At 42.0% G+C, this 17,500-nt stretch overlaps 1 protein-coding gene across 1 annotated transcript in view; it reads right to left on the minus strand.

Annotated features, from left to right (window-relative positions):
* Positions 1-10,756, minus strand: part of LOC138945935 (acetylcholinesterase-like) — a 69,686-nt gene extending 58,930 nt beyond the window's left edge. Inside the window, exon 1 of the mRNA XM_070317459.1 lies at positions 10,671-10,756. The gene's annotated coding sequence lies outside the window, so the exon portion shown is untranslated. The remainder of the gene's footprint in view (positions 1-10,670) is intronic.
* Positions 10,757-17,500: the final 6,744 nt, after the last annotated feature.

The raw sequence follows: 17,500 nt of genomic DNA on the forward strand, positions 1-17,500 counted from the left end.
AAATCAGTATTTCCAAACAAAAGTGTTTTGCAGTCCAGAACGTGCGTTGGCAGACTATTGAATAAAATGGTTCTATGTTCTCTAAATTTTGGACAATGTAACAAAAAGTGTTCAGCATCTTCCGGGCGTACTCCACACGTGCATTCTAAATTATCAGAGAGGTGTCGGTTAACAACGTTAACAATCGCTCATATTTAATCTCAACCTGCTGTGAAGTACCTGTGCCTTGCGGTTGCCTAAATAATAATACTGTGGAACAACAACATCTCCATTGGTCAAAAATCTTTTAAATTCACCAACTGACTGCGTTTGTCGTATATTTTCTGGAAGATTATTCCACAAAGCTGTCGTTGAAGGAAAAAATGAAGATTTACATAACTCACTTCTGCATAATGGAACCTTACGTTCAAGAGGGCGTCGTCTGTGGTAAGGATTTACATCGGAAACCAGGACCGGCAGTTTGGAATATAAATATGCTGGGGTTAAACGATTTACAATTTTACAATACAGCAAGAGTTTATGAAGACGTCGCCTTTCTTTCAGGGGCACAAAACCGATTCATTATACAATGTTTGGTGGCTTGTACCACGAACTGCGCCTACAATAATTCGGATTGCATCGTGGACCAAGGTCTCCAACTCGTCTGCTGAACACTTCGTACAGTTATCCCAAATAACGTCCGCGTAATCAAACAATGGTAATATAAAGGATTTGTATATAACTTCAAGCGATTTTCTGTTTAGACGATACTTGAATAAACCAAAACACGCAATTGACTTTCTACATTTAGCAATGAGACTTTTTATGTGGGAATCCCATTTACAATTACCTTGTAGGATGACGCCAAGGTGCTTGTGATTTTCAACATCAATCAAAAGTGCATCTTCAAAATACAATGGTGGAAGTAACAAATTTTTTTTGCCTACAAATGTCCAACAATTCTGTCTTTTGACAATTAAAAGTGACTTTCCATTTTAAAGTCCATGCGCAAATTTTATCCAAATCAGAATTCAAAATCTCAGCTCGTATATCATCGTTATCTAAACATAGCTACATGCTCGTATCGTCTGCAAAGAGTTTCAACATTGATTCAAGACCAGTACCAATATCGTTAATATAAATGAGAAATAATAGAGGTCCTAAAACAGAACCCTGAGGGACACCAGCAGAAGGGGTGACATAGCTTGATTTGGTTCCTTTCAGTACTACTGCTTGTCTGCGATCACTCAAGTAATGTTCGAACCAAACAAGCAAGGGACCTCTTATACCTATCGCCTCAAGCTTATGTAGCAGACCACGATGCCAAACTTTATCGAAAGCTTTAGATACATCAGAAAATATTGCCTGTGACATAATGTTTTTATCAAGTGCAACACAAAAATCGCCATATATACTCAGTAATTGGTAAACAGTCGAATCACCAGCAATAAAACCAGATTGACAGTGTGTAATCAGATTATAATTTTGCAAATAACCAAACACACGGATTTGCACACATTTTTCGAGCACCTTCCCAATACAACTCAGCAAAGAGATTGGACGGTAGTTGGAACAAGCACTCCTATCGCCTTTCTTATAAATGGGCGTAATGTGAGCAGTTTTCCAGACAACTGGAAAAACACCCTCGGACAAGGATCTGTTAAAGAGAACTCTAAGCGGTGAAATAATAACAGGTACAACTACAAGCAATTTATTGTGTATTCCGTCAGGGCCCACGGCCTTGGATAAATCTAAGTTCCTTAGCACTTGGACAACTTCTGTTTCTGTCAATTCAAAAGTCAGTGAAGACGTACCGCACCAATTTGCCTTGGGCAGGGGATCGTCTGGATTTTCAACTTTAGACTGGCTTTCAAAATAATTATTAAGACGGGCGCAGTGGCGTGGTGGTAAGACGTCGGCCTCCTAATCATGAGTTCATGAGTTCGAATCCCGGTCGCTGCCGCCTGGTGGGTTCAGAGTGGAGATTTTTCCGATCTCCCAGGTCAACTTATGTGCAGACCTGCTAGTGACTTAACCCCCTTCGTGTGTACACGCAAGCACAAGACCAAGTGCGCACGGAAAAGATCCTGTAATCCATGTCAGAGTTCGGTGGTTTATAGAAACACGAAAATACGCAGCATACCTCCCCCGAAATCCGCGTATGCTGCCTGAATGGCGGGGTAAAAACGGTCAAACACGTACAACTCCACTTGTGCTTAAAACATGAGTGAACGTGGGAGTCTAAGCCCATGAACGAAGAAGAAGAAGAAGAAAATAATTATTAAACAAAATCGTTTTTTCACAAATGTTATCAATAATTTTTCCATTATCCTCTAGCGGTGGGATTTCGTTACATGCAACACCTTTTTTCTTCAGAAAGGAATTAACAAGTTACCACCAATTTTTGCTTCCGCAGATCTGTTTACAACTCTAAGTTCGTGACTCTTGCGGTTGCCTATCAACTCTTCATGGTGTGTGTGTGTGTGTGTGTGTGTGTGTGTGTGCGTGCGTGTGTGCGTGTGTGTGTGTGTGCGTGCGTGCGTGTGTGTGTGTGTGTGTGTGTGCGTGTGTGTGTGTGTGTGTGTGTGTGTGTGCGTGCGTGCATGCGTGCGTGCGTGTGTGTGTGTGCGTGCGCGCGTGTGTGTGTGTGTGTGTGTGTGTGTGTACGTGCGTGCGTGCGTGCGTGTGTGCGTGTGTGTGAGTGTGTGCGTGCGTGTGCGAGGTCAATCATGCATATCCCTTATGTATTCAGTCTGTCCATAAATTACTGAGTGCGGCGGTTATTCTCTGAACGATTTTGATTTAATCGTTTGTTCTAGTCAGGGTATATCGTTATTCGGTGCATTGAAAAAATGGCGGTCATTGTTGATGAACATCGCATTCTCTGTTGCTATGTAAAATATCGCAAAGCACGTTCAAATGGAAAACCCAGACCAATATACGCCTTCTTGCTTCTTCTTCTGTGCCTCCTGGGGAGCTCAATACAAAATCTGTTGTTGCGCGATCATATCACACGGAGTTTCATTCCCTTTCACATTATTCTGAAGGTAAAAGCTCATCAGACAGAAACGCTTGACTGCGTTTGTGACGGTCACACCTGTAATGGCTGATCATGCTGAAACAGTTACACATCTGCTTTTAGTCTTGTTATTCTGTGCGTAATAAACACTTGTTATGTCGTGTGAATTGGACATTGTCTGTCACATTGTTGTGTGAATTGGACAGTACTTGTCTTCCACAGTATTGTGTGAATTGGACAGTACTTGTCTTCCACAGTATTGTGTGAATTGGACAGTACTTGTCTTCCACAGTATTGTGTGAATTGGACAGTACTTGTCTTCCACACTGTTGTGTGAATTGGACACTTGTCTTCCACACTGGTGTGTGAATTGGACAGAACTTGTCTTCCACAGTATTGTGTGAATTGGACAGTACTTGTCTTCCACACTGTTGTGTGAATTGGACACTTGTCTTCCACACTGGTGTGTGAATTGGACAGAACTTGTCTTCCACAGTATTGTGTGAATTGGACATGTACAGTACTTGTCTTCCACACTGTTGTGTGAATTGGACGGTACTTGTCTTCCCCAGTATTGTGTGAATTGGACAGTACTTGTCTTCCACACTGTTGTGTGAATTGGACAGTACTTGTCTTCCACAGTATTGTGTGAATTGGACAGTACTTGTCTTCCACACTGTTGTGTGAATTGGACAGCACTTGTCTTCCACACTGTTGTGTGAATTGGACAGCACTTGTCTTCCACACTGTTGTGTGAATTGGACAGTACTTGTCTTCCACAGTATTGTGTGAATTGGACATGTACAGTCTTCCACACTGTTGTGTGAATTGGACAGTACTTGTCTTCCACAGTATTGTGTGAATTGGACAGTACTTGTCTTCCACACTGTTGTGTGAATTGGACAGTACTTGTCTTCCACAGTATTGTGTGAATTAGACAGTACTTGTCTGTCACACTGTTGTGTGAATTGGACAGTACTTGTCTTCCACAGTATTGTGTGAATTGGACAGTACTTGTCTTCCACACTGTTGTGTGAATTGGACAGTACTTGTCTTCCACAGTATTGTGTGAATTGGACAGTACTTGTCTTCCACACTGTTGTGTGAATTGGACACTTGTCTTCCACACTGGTGTGTGAATTGGACAGAACTTGTCTGCCTAACTGTTGTGTGCTAACATGGTCACTAGGGGATGCACAGATACTTAAATCATTTACCGGGAAGGCGCAGCTCTGCTACGTACCAGCTGAATGCAGAGAATTTAAAGGGGGCATAGGGAAGAAGATAGAGACAGACAGACAGACAGACAGACAGACAGACAGACAGAGAGAGACCTTCAAATTCACACACGGACACACACATACACACACACACACACACACACACACACACACACACACACACACACACACACGCACACACACACACACACTTTCCAGCAACACCGACAAGAGTTTATGCATCATATAACAATAACACACACTCACTTCACCCCTCACGGACTTGACGTACGCACATCACCCCCTCCCTCCCCCCCCCCCGTCCTCCCCTCCTCCCCCTCCCATGCCCCTCCTTCACGCGGGTGAGCACAATGCGGCGTGCATTTGGCACGGTAGACAGAGAAAGAGACGGAAATAGACCAAGCAACAGCAAAAATACCACACAGAGAACCACTAAGGGGCAGAATATACCTGCACAGAGTCAGCGGCACAGACGACGCAATGCAGATTATCCCAGCCCGCTACATGTTGCGTGAAAAGAAAACAGGCCAAGTACTCGTAATAAACCCTATCGCAGCATCAATAATATGCAGTGCGTCGTCTGTGCCGCTGACTCTGCGCAGGTATATTCTGCCCTTAAGGGGCTCCGCTCACTTATGTAACTTCAGCAGGACAGACGACGCACTGCAGATTATCCCAGCCCGCTACACGTTGCATGAAAGGAAAACAGGCCAAGTACTCGTCATAATCCCTATCGCGGCATAAATAATAGGCAGTGCGTCGTCTGTGCCGCTGACTCTGCGCAGGTACATTCTGCCCATAAGCAACGTAAATAAATACTGATGCAAATCCTCCACGCTGAACCGTATAAGCTGTACGCTGTAGTATTGTATCTCTCTGAGAGCACCCGAGTCAGTTGGCGGTGCCATTCACATGACTACCTAATTATTACCTCTGACTAACTTGTCAGAAACGCGACAAGCCAGAACAGATTTGTCTGCTTGTTTTTTTCTTGTTTTTGTTTTGTTTTGAAAACTTTTTCTAACCGCCATTTAGTGGCTTTTGTGATATTTGAAGAAGCTAGAAGCCGCAAACAATCAATCAATCAATCAATCAATCAATCATAACGACTAAAGACTATTCTTCGACCTATCAACCCTTTTTCTGTAAGGACACAATACCATTGAAACACGTCTTGTTAATTTTCATATGTTGTCTTTTTTTCTTTCTTTTCGTTTCTGTCTATTTCTCTCTCTCTCTCTCTCTCTCTCTCTCTCTCTCTCTCTCTCTCTCTCTCTCTCTCTCTCTCTCTCTCTCTCTCTCTCTCTCTCTCTCTCTCTCTCTCTCTCTCTCTCGCTCTCTCTTTTGCTGAATGGTTATCTGCCGGGTTCTATTACTTTCTGACTGAGGTTATCATTTATAGGGCTGTCATATTATTGGGGCTGACAGTCATTGTTGATGAGAGCTTGCTAACATCTGGCATGAGAAAGGGATGAAAAATGATAGGCTTGAAACCACGTATGGACGATATGAGTCTATACCAGAGGAACTGGTGTATATGTCAGTTGTGAAGAGGTAGGGGGAGAGAGAGAGAGAGAGAGAGAGAGAGAGAGAGAGAGAGAGAGACAGAGACAGAGAGAGAGAGAGTGAGAGAGAGAGTGAGAGAGAGAGCTAGAGCTAGAGAGGGAGAGGGAGAGAGAGAGAGAGAGAGAGGGAGAGAGAAAGAAAGAGGGGGGGGGGGGGAGAGAGAGAGAGAGAGAAAGAGAGAGAGAGAGCTAAAGCTAGAGAGGGAGAGAGAGAGAGAGAGCTAGAGAGGGAGAGAGAGAGAGAGAAAGAGAAAGAAAGAGAGAGAGAGTGAGAGAGAAAGAGAGAGAGAGAGTGAGAGAGAGAGAGAGTGAGAGAGAGAGAGAGAGTGAGAGAGAGTGAGAGAGAGAGAGAGAGAGGAAGGGAGAGAGAAATAAAGAGGGGGGAGAGAGAGAGAGAGAGTGAGAGCCTCGGAGAGAGAGAGCTAGAGCTAGAGAGGGAGAGAGAGAGACCTAGAGCTGGAGGAGAGAGAGAGAGAGAGAGAGAGAGAGAGAGAGAGAGGGAGAGAGAAAGAAAGAGAAATAGAGAGAGAGAGAAAGAAAGAGAAATAGAGAGAGAAAGAGAGAAATAGAGAGAGAGTGAGAGAGAGAGTGAGAGAGAGAGAGAGCTAGAGCTAGAGAGAGAGAGAGAGAGAGAGAGAGAGAGAGAGAGAGAGAGAGAGAGAGAGAGAGAGAGTGACAGAGAGAGAGCAAGAGCTGGAGAGAGAGAGAGAGAGAGAGAGGCAGGCAGAGACAGAGACCGAAGGAGAGAGGAGGGGAGGGGGGGGGGAGAATGACAGAGAAAAAAAATAACAAGAGAGAGAGAGAGGACAAAGGGGTGAGAGATAGAGAGGAAAAAAGAGAGTGGGAGAGAGAGAAAGAGAGCCAGGCAGAGACAGAGATAGAGACTCTGAGAAAATCGAAGAGGAACAAAGAGAGACAGACTAAGAAATGGAGAGACTACCAGAGGAGAACAGCAATAAATAAGTAAATATATTAACGGTACAAAACTTTCAACAACAACAAAAAACCAACGATCAAAACAATTACCAACAACGAAAACTATCCACAAAACTGCACAAGTAAATCTCGACAAACCCTCAGTCGGGAAAAAAAAAATCTCACTTGTGTGACCGCAGGCGAGCGATACCGGCGCGGAAATGCCAAGCGACAAAAACAGTGAAAGCAGTTAACGATTTAATTCTCTGCACTGTCCCCTTGCTTCGGGCGTTTTATGACAGCCGTTCACAGAATGGAAAACTATGGTTTGCCGATCTTGTCAAAAGTGCGACAAGCTCTCATAGCAGGGAGGTAATATGTTTTAAAAGAAAAACAAATTATCACAAAAGAAAGGAAGAAACATGTGATTGACGTGTATTGGAGAGAACTGAAGCTGTAAAAAAATTTAAATTTTTTTAATGAAATGGAAGGATATACAAAAAACGAAAAACAAATTGGAAGGAGGAAAAAATGGTGACAGATGAGTGTGTACAAAGGTACGATGAGTGTGTGTGTGTGTGTGTGTGTGTGTGTGTGTGTGTGTGTGTGTGTGTGTGTGTGTGTGTATGTATGTGTGTGTGTATGTGTATGTGTATATATATGTGTGTGTGTGTGTGTGTGTGTGTGTGTGTGTGTGTGTGCATTCGTGCGTGCGTGCGTGTGTGTGTGTGTGCGTGTGTGCTTGCGTGTTTGTGTGTGTGTGTGTGTGTTTGTGTGTGTGTTTGTGTGTGTGTGTGTGTGTGTGTGCATTCGTGCGTGCGTGTATGAATGTGTGTGTGTGTGTTTGTGTGTGTGTGCGTGTGCTTGCGCGTGTTTGTGTGTGTGTGTGTGTATATATATATATGTGTGTGTGTGTGCATTCGTGCGTGCGTGCGTGCGTGTATGTGTGGGAGTGTATGAGTGTGTTTGTTTAAACTGGCACACACAAATAACATGTATACCTGAAGTTAGTTTCCAGCAAAAATGACACTTTTTTGTCCATGGATATCGGAAGCATTGTTGCAGAAAAATTAAGTCAAGGTGCACATTATTGGAATTAAGGCACTTGGATTGATTTAATTTCCCTTTTTTTAATTTTTATTTTTAAGTAAGTCAAAGTGTCAATCTTTAAACGTCGGTAGTTTCCGATGTCTGTCGAAAGCAGTAAAATCAGGCTCAGTCATACAGACCAAACCTCATCCACCTATCTCAAGACCTGTCTCTCGCCTAAGCATGACAGTGAATCTGCGGCCAGATATACGTGTAGATGCCCTTTTAAAGGTCCTTGTCTACATTTTTATACCGAAATCGCCATTTGACCATTAAAATGCAGAGTCTATTATCTACAAATATCAACAATACACCCCCTTTCGATCAGGAAAGACAAAGTCAGTGTAGCCGTTTGAAAATTCATTGTAGTATTCCAGCGTAGTATTCATAGTAGGATATCCTTATTTGGAAAATGCCAAGCACAAAACTCCTCTCAAATCCCGTGCATTTTGTGCGTTTAAAAAAAAGCGTGGACAGCGCTCCAGTGTCAAACTGTTGCTGCACTTGTTTGGGCGTGGCTATAAGCATAGTGACATGAATTTGATTGGTCAGTATTTTTAGGCAAAGCACATGTTCTCAGCAAACAGAAAACAAAATATTGGAAGCGTGAGTCACGCTACCCAAAAATAAAATCTTTTTTTACATATATTTTTTTTTCTATAACTTTTTTCCCCATGGTTCATTCATCATCTGACATAACTTTTTAGCGAAATCTAACCATAAGATTATTGAAAAAAAGCAAAAATGTAGACGACCACCTTTAAATATCAACGCAATATTGCTTTCAACTGAAACCCACATCTTGTCGAAAAGAAACGGTTTGTGTCTTTCTGTTTCCATCCAAACACAAAACCAGATAGACTGCCAACGTTCCAAAATTCAAGAATAAAACCAAATAAGAATTGTGTGCTATTGGAACGTTTAATTATTGACAAAACAATGTAACGTAGTGTGCATGAGTTGTTAATTAATGCGAAAAAATGTGTATGAGTGCGCCTTGAGTCGCCTTGTGGTGAGATATGTGCGCGTTATAAATTCTCGTATTATTATTATTATTATTATTATTATTATTATTATTATTATTATTATTATTATTATTATTATTATTATTATTATTATTATTATTATTATTATTATTATTATTATTATTTAAGTTATTGAGACATCCCAGTGCACTAAGGGATTTATAGAGCAAATCGAGAAAATTCATTATTGAACGAAGCGCATAGCGCTGAGTTCAATAATTATTTTCGAGATTTGCTCTATAAATCCCTTAGTGCACTGGGATTGTTTCAATAACGATATTGTCAGTACCGCCAGAGAAAAAAAGAAGATTCAAAACGCACATTTTGCAACGCGCATTTGGATAGGCGTAACTGTGTGGTCAGGTTTGTGTCACTGGATCTACTTTTGTGTGGGCTGTCTCAAGTGTGTCGTGCTTTCGTCACACGCAAACTCTTGTTTTAATTTCTGTTGGTAAATTCCAGTGTAGCGTTAAGCTAAAAAGTGATGATCTTTCATAGAGACCTCATTTAAACTCGGAGAAAGGACTGTGCTCTTAATTTGCGATTCGAAACCTTCATCGAGCTTCGACAGATTGACTGTGCAGAGTTTTGCCCCTTGCCAAGGTCGACGGAAAGCGGCACATTTTCAAAATAAATGTGGCATGTTTCTCGTGTGGTATCTTCACTCATCGGGGAGTCTGGTACTAAATATGAACGGTAAGAATGCTCTGAACCCTACACGTATTATATCCCCATCGTTTTTTCGTTCACATTTGCCCAACATGTTAATTTGCTGAGCGGGGTTTATGTCGTCTGCTAGGGCAATCAAACCACTGCAGTCTGCACTGAGTCTGGACGCACGAGGCAGGCTGGTAATAAGTGTTATATATGGTAAGAACGTTCTGAACCCTACACGTTTTCGATTACGATTGTTCTTGCCTTGAAATAATAATTCAGAAACCATTCATTTACTGAACTGATGCAGTCGTATTTCAGTGTAGTCAGTGCTACGTATGACAGAGTCGATCGAGTCAGTCACTCTTCCAAACTGGTCTAGCTGGTACGTTATCGGAATAACACTTGTGTTTTCTGCTAGCGGGTGGGAATTTTATACTAACTCATCATTTGGTAATGTGGATGATAAGCTACATGCCACTAACACGGCATATGAGAAGAATCTATGCAAGTCGGCGAAAATTAGATGAAACACAGCAGCTTCTATTTTTAGATCAGTGGCACTGTGGCACAGGCACATGCAATCTGTCAGAAAAACCCCACTTCTGCTATAATTGAGAAGCAGGGAATTTATGGTCATTTGGTATTGTGGAGAATATAAGCTACATGTCATTAATTAATTCTGAGGATGAGAGCACAGTCTTGCTTCGGCAAAGGGCGGAAGAATACGCTCTGTGGAAAAGTTAGCGCACTCCAAGAGTGCGGTAACAGTTTTAGCGCATCGCCATTAGCCAATCAACTGGTTCACATCAGTCATGTGACACCAGTACTTACTGACAATTATTATTATTATTATTATTATTATTATTATCATTATTATTATTATCATTATTATTACTATTATCATTATTATTATTGTCAATAATTGAACGTTCCAATAAACTTAAATTCTTGTTTTTTGACTTTGTTTCCATCGAAACAGTCAACACACACAGGACAAGAAAAAAGAGACCAAAAATGTGTAATCCGTCAAATTCATGCCATAAGATTAGTTTTGGTGTTGGACAAGTCGATATCTTTTTAATCGGGACCTCAACATACCCCCTTTTCACTACGGCTTGAATTAAAAAATCGAAGAAGAAATTAGATCGTAATAATTCCAGACAAAATGTTTTGTACTTACCAACGGTCGTCGTGATTGTCTGCTGATTTTTTAGATTTTTTTGATCATACACACACACACCTCACACACACCTCGTCAGGTCAGATCTAAACGGTTATTTGGTTTCTTTTCGACGTGGCCTTTTGAGTAACAGCTAGAAAGCTATCTGACGTTCAAAGCATCACGAGGGGAAAACGTGTGCGTAATTCGATGAACTAAGTGCGCAGACGACAGAACATGACGTCACAACGTTGACCAAGTCTCGTAGTAATGCATTCATTTTCTTTCGACAAATCAAACTGCAGAATGATGTTGATTTGCATAGGGTGTTTCAGACGGACCAATCAAAAGAGGGGTCGTCACAAGAAAGTAGGGCATGCGCACTTCAACTATAAGAAAGCGGTCATTGGTTCTAATTATTCTGTTGACCAGATGATCCATTTTGATTGGGTGTCAAATTGTATCATGCACCTATTGCAATATGATATACATGGGAAATTTATACTTTGTGTGTGTGAAGACATATGCGACGCTTCTTACTGATTGATATATATATATGTCTTTGTGTAATGTCGTTCTTGTAATTGGGAGGCAGGCCTAGAGGCACATTTCTGTTTTATAAAGACAGGCAAGTATCTGTTTTTGTTCTTTTTCTGGTTAAAGATTGCATCGAATGAGTTTCATAAAGACACGTTAGCATATACGCACACAGACATACGAGCAAACGGATTGAAAGAAACATTACGCATAAAAAAGAGAGAGAGAAACTTGGGTGCGCGCGCGTGCGTGTGTATGTGTGTGTGTGTGTGTGTGTGCGCGCGCGCGCGCGTGTGTGTGTGTGTGTGTGTGTGTGTGTGTGTGTGTGTGTGTGTATGTATGTATGTGTGTGTGTGTGTGTGTGTCTGTCTGTGTGTGTGTGTCTGTGTGTGTTTGTGATTTTCAGACATACCGACTATTGAAATACAATCCTATGCAAGATTCGAAGCAAGCAATCAATGCAAAAGCTCTGGATTTAACCACAAAATGTACATGTGGTCATGACTGTTAAGATCTCAAAGTGCCGCAATATAGGTATCACTGATAACACGAACATTGTTTTTCTTCTTATGACACGGAAAACACAAAATGTAGGTTCCAGGGTCACTTATCTTAATTACAAGTAACTTGAACAGACCGGTCTTATTTCTGTTATGTTATGCGTTGTGGATGTCATAATTGGCTTTTTGTCTTCACGGTTTTGGAACAACGACGGCAAGCTAAACGCAAAATCGACTCGCTCTGGGTTTGTAAGCAAGCAAAAAAAAAAAAAATTAAAAAAATTTATAAAAAAATTCAAATAAAAAGCATGACCCGTAAGTGGGCACGACACACGACGATTTTATCTATTTTTAACATTTTGTGCAGCCCATTTGAAAAGAAGACCCTCCCTGTCGCAAAGTAATGCCACACTGGATAAACGTCCCTCTCCCCTCTCCCCCCCGCCCCCCTTGCTAGAGTGTATTGGAACATTTAAACGTTCCATGTCTCACCTGACCTCAAGAGAGTCGATCAACGTCTCTATAATCAAAATCACTACCCAAAAAAAGAAATGTCACACCCCAAAAAAGAAATGTCACACCCCCAAAAAGAAATGTCACACCCCCAAAAAGAAATGTCACACCCCCCAAAAAGAAATGTCACATCCCCCAAAAAGAAATGTCACAACCCCAAAAAGAAATGTCACACACCAAAAAAGAAATGTCACACCCCCAAAAAGAAATGTCACACACCAAAAAGGAAATGTCACACCCCCAAAAAGAAATGTCACACCCAAAAAAAGAAATGTCACACCCCCAAAAAGAAATGTCACACCCCCAAAAAAGATATGTCACAACCCCAAAAAGAAATGTCACACCCCAAAAAAGAAATGTCACACCCCCAAAAAGAAATGTCACACCCCCAAAAAGAAATGTCACACCCCAAAAAAGAAATGTCACACCCCAAAAAAGAAATGTCGCACCCCCAAAAAGAAATGTCACACCCCCAAAAATAAATGCCACACCCAAAAAAAGAAATGTCACACCCAAAAAAAAGAAATGTCACCAAACGTTCCCTTCGCGGTCCAATTACAAGAGTAGAGGGTAATGGTGAAGAGAAAAGGTCAATCGCTTTTCCCACCCACAGAAATAATGGGGGGAGCGGGAGGTAGCGCCCAAGTCCCTGGAATATAATCAGTTCCAGCCTCGCTCTGCTTGTTTTCGTGGGGTGTTCACGTTCACGCGCTGTCTTGGGATTATGTCGCGGAGCGTGGGAGTCGACTCGAGACTTGGCGCGAGATTTGAAAGGGCGAGGGGGAAATTGTAAGCTTATTTGGGTTAATGGGATTGGTTGGTATGGTTAGTTTTGTGTCTCTCGTGACGTAAACAATCCCGTTCAGAAGAAACCATCGTTCTGGAGAAGGAACGCTCGCGCTAGTCGGAATTACTCGACAAACAACATACGTCATGCATTCTCATTCGCATGAGATCTTGTAATAAGACCACTGCTAATGTTGTACTCACGTGAAAGAGTCATGTCTTTTCAAGGATCTCCCTGACAAAATTCGAAACCTTCATAACGCTACCACCGGCCACAGTTCGAACTTAGATACCTGTACTGTAAGATCGCTGCTCAGGGCTGGATCTGAGGAGGGGGGGGGGGGGGGGCGGGTGGTGGCGGTAACTTGGTTCCGGAAGTCCCCCCCCCCCCACACTTTACCCGGCAAATGTACCTTTTTTTAAAAAAAAAGAGAGATCCACTGAAAATACCCCTTTCAAAAGTTGAATTTAAACAGCATCTGGGGGGGGGGGGGGGGACAACCACCTGTATCACATCTAATTTTGAAAGTCCCTCCCTATCCTACTTAGTCCGGCCTTGTCCCTCCCTATCCTACACTAAGTCCGGCCTTGTCCCTCCCTATCCTACACTAAGTCCGGCCTTGTCCCTCCCTATCCTACACTAAGTCCGGCCTTGTCCCTCCCTATCCTACACTAAGTCCGGCCTTGTCCCTCCCTATCCTACACTAAGTCCGGCCTTGTCCCTCCCTATCCTACACTAAGTCCGGCCTTGTCCCTCCCTATCCTACACTAAGTCCGGCCTTGCCGCTAACAGTGTACGCAGGTGAAAGTGTCAATTCTTTTCAAGGATATCTCTGACACAGTCGCAACCAGCGTGGCAGTCTTTAAAGCCTGATATTACTTGGGTGGACCTGATATTACTTGGGTGGACCTGATATTACTTGGGTGGACCTGATATTACTTGGGTGGACCTGATATTACTTGGGTGGACCTGATATTACTTGGGTGGACCTGATATTACTTGGGTGGACCTGATATTACTTGGGTGGACCTGATATTACTTGGGTGGAGTCAACTTCGCGAAATCTATTTCACAACTCTCGCTGCACGAAACTTTGGCACTGAATTTTTGGTAAACAAAAGCACTTCGCGAAGTCTCGGCGAAGCATACTTTGGGCTCTGGAATTCTTCTTCTTCTTGTCGTTCGCTGTTAGATCGTCAGTCCGGACTGCAGGGCGAAACGTGCTGTCCTCTCCAAGTCCTCTCTGGGGCCGTATAGCTTCTTTTGTAGCGCTGTCTCCTCTGGCCAGGTGGTGTCCCTCAGAGCACTGTGGTATGGACAAGCCTGCAGGATGTGCTCTGCTGTCTGATTCTTGCCACACGGACATAGGGGCTCTGGAATTCAATCCTGATATTAATTGGGGCAAAGTCGACTTCGCGGCAAAGACTTCTTCGCGAAGTAGTCCAGGCATATTAGAGAACAACGTTGAAGTGACAATGACTAGGTTTAAAATGTCCCTTATCAGAAAGTTCAACCTCAGTCCTTTGATGTTTATTAAACACATTTTCATATAAAGTTGGCGCTTCATACGGAAAAATGGCTTTGAAATTGACCCAAATCCTTCTTTGGGCTCTGTAAATGTCGTTTGGGGGTATGGTTGTAAAATGGTATCTACTGGTCACCCCAATGTATAAACTGAAAACTCTTTCTGCACCAGAACACGCAGAAAGGATTGTATATGCCTGATGTCTGATGCTTTTCAAAATCCCCAACCACTAACACCTTCAAAACGGACTTTAACTGACACTGTTGTTTTTCCCTATATAATCCTTACTATTTTTCCGAGACGTCGTCGTGTTGTGTATTTAGCTTGCCACAACCTCATACATGGTCCTAAAAGTTAAAGTTGAAGAAAATACTAAAGATAAATGAAAAAGCTGACGCAGTGTCATTCGCACCGTGAATCCCCCCATGGGAACATACTAAAGTCTGGTTCCAAATAGGCTCAATTTCCTTCTATTTCTTTGTATTTCTGCCTCGTAGGGGTAGGGGTGTTCAAACCAAAGGCACCTTTAAACCAAAATTCAAATCACACATCTTACAATACTAAGACACTCAGCAGTAAAAGGGTGTCTGCTGGTAAAAAATTCCAAACAATCCTAAAAGTACTTCACTACTAAAAGTGCTTTTAAAAAGAGCCGTTATTTTTCCCTCTATATTCAGTATTGTGTTTTCTGCGAACATGTAGTCTATTTAGATGGTTGTCGTGTGCACTTGAGTTGCTAAAGCGTTTTCAGTTGGGCATATGTCGAAAAGCAAAGAATTAGCCCTTTGAAAACCATCAGAACTGTCACACAAAAATAACATTTACCTATCTCACCAACTGACCAAACATAGGGCTTTTCCTTATGTATTATGTATTGTCGTGTTTTTTGTAGCATACTTGTGAAAACAGCCACCACTGTTGTAAATGATACTTTAAAGAGCATTATTTCATTTTTACAGTTGAAGGACAACCTGGACTGCCGTATATTACAGCTGTTTTACAATCAGCCAAAATTTTCTTAACAAACGTATGTTAAGAACAACTCCCACAGTGAAATTGAAGGAAAACAAATTGAAAATCCCCCTGCCATAGAGGAGCTAAAGAATCAACAATAAACGACTGCATGGATAGCTTGATGCACGAATGCATTGCGGACATGTTTGTCTCCAACCAAGAGAAAGTTCCAAAAAATCCCTTTTGTGCTTCTTATTATACAGTGACGTCAAAGACAGCCTTTTCTGCTGTTCATACATTCAGGGGTTATGGTTACACTAAACGACGTAGTTGTAGCCATACTGCCATCCAGATTTATTTTTTCCTTGCGAGCAGTCACAGGGTGTTTGTGCTGTCTGCCAACCGTTAGATGACCCCGCCCAAGTCTGTTAAGGGACCGTTTGACCGTTATAGAACGCGTCTTTTTGATTTTTTGGCACAGTTGGAAACGGTTGATTTTTATCCCTACCATTGTTTCCAAACATTATATAGGAATGTTTTGTGAACAACGGATAATAGCCGCTACTCGCATGTGTAGCAAAAGTGAGCGTACATACTCACCCTGGTCGTCCAGCCGTTGTCCGTTGCCCGTCTTTATCTGTCTGTACTGAACATTACCTTTGGATATTTCTCCAACGCTATGAAGTGAAGAAACACCAAATGTTGCAAAATGTTGTATGACCCCAAGAGCTCAAAAAAGATACTTGAGAACCTTGACCTTACCATAAGGTCAAGGTCACAGGGAGAATTAATGTGGTCTAAAAACTGCAAAATTTCACATTGTGCCAGTTTTCTGGAAAACAAATTAAAAACAGCGGGCTTAGTTTTGTATGGTATACAAGAAAAAGAAAGCCTTATCTTCTGATACCATTTTGGTTGACCTCGCTTCAATGTCAAGGTCACAGGAGTCCTTCAAAGTTGAATTGTATACATGTTTTGAAGTGACCTTGACCCTGAACTATGAAAAAAATCTTTCAAACTTCATAATTGTGTGGGGCACATGTTATATACTGATATTGAGCCACATTTAGTCACATATCATCAAGGTCAAGGTCACTTTGCCCCTTATGAAATGTGACTGAAACGGGCAATTGAATCACTAAAAGTGACAATATCTCTTTGTAGAAAGTGCCAATAAGTATGTTTATGCTTCCTATGTCTTGAATTGATAGCCTTGTGATGTGTGACCTTTGATGATCTTGACCTTGGCCAAAGGTCATGTGTAATTTGGTAGGAAAAATCTGTAAAACAGTTCTAATAGTGTACAATGTCCTTGCCAGCTTCAGTTGTTAGACCTTCACCTTCAAGGTCACCTGAAGGTCAAGGTCACTTTAAGACAAAGGTCAAGCATGAGAGTCGCATGGGCTTTGCTTTGTTAAGATTTTTTACCAAGACACATGGATTTCTTTACCCGGCTTGGTCACATTTTTCATAGGGGTCAATGTGACCTTGACCCTAACGATATGTGACCAGATGTGGCTCACTATGAAATTCTAACAAACGCCCCACTCAGTGTTTAAGTTTGTAAGAGATATCGTCCATAGTAAAGGTTAAAGGGGCAAGCTCACATCAAAATATGTCTACAATTCAACTTTGAAGGGCTCCTCTGACCTTGACATTGAAGCGAGGTCAACCAAAATGGTATCAGAAGATAAGGCTTTCTTTTTCTTGTATACCATACAAAACTAAGCCCGCTGTTTTTAATTTGTTTTCCAGAAAACTGGCACAATGTGAAATTTTGCAGTTTTTAGACCACATTAATTCTCCCTGTGACCTTGACCTTATGGTAAGGTCAAGGTTCTCAAGTATCTTTTTTGAGCTCTTGGGGTCATACAACATTTTGCAACATTTGGTGTTTCTTCACTTCATAGCGTTGGAGAAATATCCAAAGGTAATGTTCAGTACAGACAGATAAAGACGGGCAACGGACAACGGCTGTACGACCAGGGTGAGTATGTACGCTCACTTTTGCTACACATGCGAGTAGCGGCTATTA

The sequence above is a fragment of the Littorina saxatilis genome, linkage group LG13 (genome assembly GCF_037325665.1).
Source record: "Littorina saxatilis isolate snail1 linkage group LG13, US_GU_Lsax_2.0, whole genome shotgun sequence".
Taxonomy (NCBI): Eukaryota; Metazoa; Mollusca; class Gastropoda; order Littorinimorpha; family Littorinidae; genus Littorina; species Littorina saxatilis.